Below are 5,302 nucleotides of genomic sequence, written 5' to 3' on the forward strand. Positions count from 1 at the left end.
TCTCACATATGCATGTAATTTTTTGGAAGTGTCTACTCTATTTGATTTCTGTAAAACTCTCAAATAGGCCTTAGTTTTAGTTGTTCCTCCCTGTTTTCCTGTCTCATTCCTTCTTCTCTCTCCCTCCCCATGCCTCCCTCCTCCATCCATCAACAATTATCTCTTTTCCTCTTCCTAGAGAGACCCATTCCTGAACCTAGACTGACTTTTTTTCCTAACCTCTGGTTGTATGATTTGTAGGATTGTGGCTCACGTGATAAATATGTCAGATTTAACATACACATATAAATGCTTACTTTGTGACTTTCTGGGTCTGTGTTAACTTACTCAGCTAGTGACTCCCTATTTCCTCATTAATATATATTCTTCCAATGAAATGGGATATTTCTGTAATTAGACTTTCTTGTGACTTCATGGTTTACTGATCTAGAAATTTTAAGAAATAATGGATGTTTTCAAGGGGCTCCATATGCTTCAGTCCTTCTCCTAAAGTAAGATTTTCTTTATACTCTGAAGAGCATTGAAAGCTGCTAGCAGAGCCATTCAATGGTTTGGTAGTGTCAGAAGAATATGATCAGTTAAAGCCTCCACAACAAATCTGAATATTTCACAGTTGAAATGAGTATCTTGATTGTCGTGTTGGAGAAATACTACAAATAGTAAGTAAGGTTTCTCTTGATGTTGTTGTAATCAGATTTCGAACTAGATTTTCTGATTAATTAAAGAATTTGAAAACAAAGATGATTTGAAAAACTGTAATTGGTACCTCCTGTTATTTTTATTTTGTTTCAGAGTCAGAGTCTGACTCCTTAGCTAGTATGTTACATTAATATTTTTGAATTTATGCCTTGTTACCCAATTTGAAAATAAAGATAACCTTTTCCTGTTTTGCATAAAATGTTTGTATATCATGGTGATGACTCAGTCTCTATGTGCTTTCTAAGCAAGCATGACTAATCAAGAGGTTTTATGTCCCATGATAATAGAAAAATAGTTAGCTTTAGTGGCATAATTTTAAGATCAACCCTAGTAAGCAGAGGCAGTTATATCGCCTTGATTCCTTAGCCAGACAGCCAAACATAATCTAGAAGACCCTTCTTCAAAAATAAAAAGGGTGATGTTTGAGAAGGAAGAGCAATCAAGACTGGCCTCTGTATCTATATTCATGTGTACCCACACTTACACATGCAAGAACACATAAAAAATTAATTCAAGCATACCTGTACATATCCACAAATATATGTTTGTAGTGAAAATACACTTATTTTCAAAGTTTAGAATGAGACTCATATGTACAATTATGATAATATCTCTTTTCCAACATATTTTAAAAAGATAAGACATCCATTGTAGTTAACAGTTTTTAAACTTTAAATTAGAAATCCCCATTGAAATGCAATTCTCCTAGTTTGCATAGATTACTTTAATGACCAACAGCTACAAATCAATAACTCTGGGATGGTTTTTTTCTTTGAAATGTTTCTCAAGACATTTTATGTTAATCCCATTATAATGGACTACATTCAAGAAATTTCAATGGCAGCAATTTTCAGCATTTTATAGAAAGTGTAGATGGATTGGACTGAAGCCAAAACCCACTCAAAATAAAAAAGCACTCTCAACAGTTATGTTCTTGATATCAGTAAATGCTGAAATATCTTCCATAAAATAGTAACATAAAAATAATATTATGCACACTCAATCCATAAATGATGAATTTTGATTTAAATTCCTTTGTGTGAGAAGATATTTTATATAGAAATGATTTCAAAATAGGAAAGAAGAATTCCACATAACTGTTGTGCTTTTCCACAGACATACTGTTTATGGAGCTGTATACATTTCTATTTATGAAGCTTCCAACTAAACCCAATTTCATAAAGCATGAATTGGTCACATAGAGTTAAAGGATGATTACATTGTTCTTTGTAAGTCTAATTTTATGTGTGAAATTTACTACCATTTTCAGGATATTAAAATGAAAATGTAATTCTGGAAAGAAACAGAATGAAATAGTTTTTGGCAGGCATGTATATATGTTGCTCATCCTCTGCATCCAGCTCTTCCGTCATTTGACAATTAAAACAGCAGCCTCCCCTGTCCTCAACAGACCTTTTGCAAAATTGCCACCAGATTCCTGGAACCACTGGTAAAACCAAACCCTGTAGTTCAATTGCTTTTGAGTTTTATATAAGCACTTTTCACTCACTGTGGTCTTTCCACTTACAATTTGAAGTTCGCAGAATAAATATATGTATAACTAACTAAATGTGGGACTGTGGGTTTATCAAAACATTTACCAATTTCAATATGTATCCTTACTAAATCCCAAATTTCCATCTTTCAACTTAAACAAGCATTTTAAAGCTCCTCCGCCAATGTGAGTTGCCACTGACATTATTAAGTGAAGTAAACTTAGGTGAACAAAGCACCGTCAATTTGAAGACAAAAAAAATCTGTGGGTGACTCCAAGGTGCCATGAATAAATATAATAGATTGTTGACAAAGAAATATTCATGAACCTGGCAGAACTGACTGGGGGGGGTGCAAAATTTGCTACAGTTTTTGTTGTGCTATACAAATTTTATTAATCATCTTCAAATTTTACATTTAAGAATTTCCCAATACAATTAACTGTTATAACTAAAGTCATAGAAAGATCAGCTTGCAAGCTCCCACAGTGAATGGGATGTCCTCTGTAATCTAGGTACACACCTGTCTAGTCTGTTGGTGAGGCTTGCCTTTGAAATAAGTACCTGGTCCTGTCCCTAAAGCTGTAATTTCCAGTTTTCTCTCAGTTTGGATTTTCTTTGACGATACTTCCACTTTCACATCATGACCTGTTTTCTTCATAGTGGTTGTTTGCATTTCTGCAGATTTTATTAATGCAGTTATTCAAATCCTCTTTCAGGACTTCTAACATATTCATAAAGGCTAATTTGACACACTTGTCTTTTGATTAAGCTATATTGCATTTTTCAGGGCCTATTGAAGTAAAGTTACTAAACTATAGTGGAAACATATTGCCCTGGCTATTATTGTGTTTTTTTAATTTTTTTTATCATTTTTTATTTGAATTTTAAATAGCTTGTTTTACATGTCAATCCCAGTTCCCTCTCCCTCCCCTCCTCCCACACTCCCCTTCCCCCTCCCTCCCACCCAATTGCCAAATCCTTCCACATAGGGGATATCTAGAGTCTGTTATTTTACTCTTGGTAGGGTCAAGGCACTCCCCTAAGAGTCCAGGCTGAGAGAGCATCTCTCTTTGTGCTATAGGCACATGAAGACAGTTTGTATATCAGGGATAGACACTGATCCACAGCTCAGGGCCCCATAGGTTGCCCAGGCCTTCTCACTGACACTCACATTTGGGGGGGTCCAGATCAGTCCCATGCTGGCCTCCCCACTGTCGGTCTGGGGTCCAAGAGCACTCCCCTGTTCAGATCAGCTGTCTCTGCTGGTTTTGCCAGCCCATTCTTAGCCAATTTGCTCATCACTCCTCTCTCTCTCTCTCACTGGGTTCCTTGGGTTCAGTTCAGTGCTTAGTTGTGTGTTTGCCTCTGCTTCCATCAGTCACAGGATGAAGGCTCCCGGATGTGTTTTTATGTTGACATGCAGGCAATTGGGATTGGGATGATTATTATCCTATGTGGTGTTATCTGGTCTTGTCTTTGTAGGATGTGTGTTCTGCTCATTGGTATCTGCTGCATTCTTTGTTTCTCATGAGAGGGTTGTGGCTGTGGGTTATCTAGTATGGAAGACAATTGAGATCATCATCACTGTGGCCAGTGGTGGTTCTTCATAAAATGTTTTTGGTATTGGGAGCATACACTTAGAAAATTTGATGTTCTAGGTTTCACTGTCTGGAGGACTAGTCTCCACCAGCACAGGACTCAAAGGGATTCCACAGAGTTGGCATAAACTTGACTTTTTATCTGAAGGAGTTAAGGGAAAAGACTCACTATGTCTTGATAGTTTCTTTATTATTCTTCTGTATTCTTTTTCTTTATTTTCCCGATGATTTCCTTCTCTCATTCTTGATAATTTCCTTTTAACTCTATCTTTATTAGTAATGTTTTTCTTCTAATTCTATCTTTATTATTGATGTTTTCCTTCTCCTTCCTTGTAACTGTATCTTTATTCTTCCCCTTACAGCTTATATACCCCAGTAAAATCTTTCAGTAATATAAAAATTACAACGTGATTACATTCTGCTTCTCAAGTGAATGATTACAACAAACACATGTAAAAAAAAGCATGTGTCCAAATCCCTTTGCATGACTAAATGTTTCATATATTACAGGTGAAAATAGATTATCCCAAGAACACATGTACATTCATAACTAACCAACCTGTTGTAGATTAACAGTGTAATAAAGCAACATATTCTTTTACTGGCAGACTGTGTTTTGCAATTACAAAGAAAGGAGCAATCACTTTATTACCTTGAAAGGTAATCTTATGAGGACTCTTAAAGAAATCACAAATCTAAAATTTTATACATGGAAAAGAATCAGTCAGCTCTACTTAAATCTTTAGTGTATGTAGGCACTCATCAATTTTTTATATCAGGAGATTGAGAGCATAAATGGGTATAAGGAACTAATCATCACCTTTGGTCATCAACTAATCCTAGAAAGAAAGGTGTGTCAGCTAATAAAAATAGGACTATTTTGTTCTTGTTTTCTGACCTTAAAGAGTTTCTCATTCAACTATGTGCCTTTCTAAAATCTCAGATTGTCTTCCTGGGGTTTTCAAATCAAAGCTATTTAACAAAATCATCTTAGTTTAACTTATCTTATTCTCAAAACTGTTTCAGCTATGATGTACTCCAAAACCTGTGGACACATTTCCCCATAATATAGTTAAGGGAATTTAAGCTACCTGGGCTACTAGGACTCATTTTTTCCCTTAATCTTTAGCCTAAACCACAATTCATGTGGCTCCTCATTAGAAACTCTTGTGTTCTAGCTCTGTAACACTTCATTGTTTTATTTGTACACATCAAAACCCTACCTAAACTAACATCATTGTCATGGTTGAATGGAGATGCTTAGCTTGGGATTCTTTACCTTTTTCCTACCCTATCACTTTTATTTCTTTCACTTGTCTTATTTCTCTACTTATTTTTAGACACTATATAAGGAAAAAATAAACCAATTACATGATTTGTCTTTTGGAACTCCTGCATTTATCTTCCTTAATAATTTCATATTCTTATCTTTCTTTCTATCTCATTAATTTATGTTCCACATTTTATTATTTATTTTTCTGAATTTGATTTTAGATTGTTCTTATTATG

This window comes from Mesocricetus auratus, unplaced genomic scaffold, assembly GCF_017639785.1.
Source record: "Mesocricetus auratus isolate SY011 unplaced genomic scaffold, BCM_Maur_2.0 Super-Scaffold_100006, whole genome shotgun sequence".
In the NCBI taxonomy this organism is placed as follows: domain Eukaryota; kingdom Metazoa; phylum Chordata; class Mammalia; order Rodentia; family Cricetidae; genus Mesocricetus; species Mesocricetus auratus.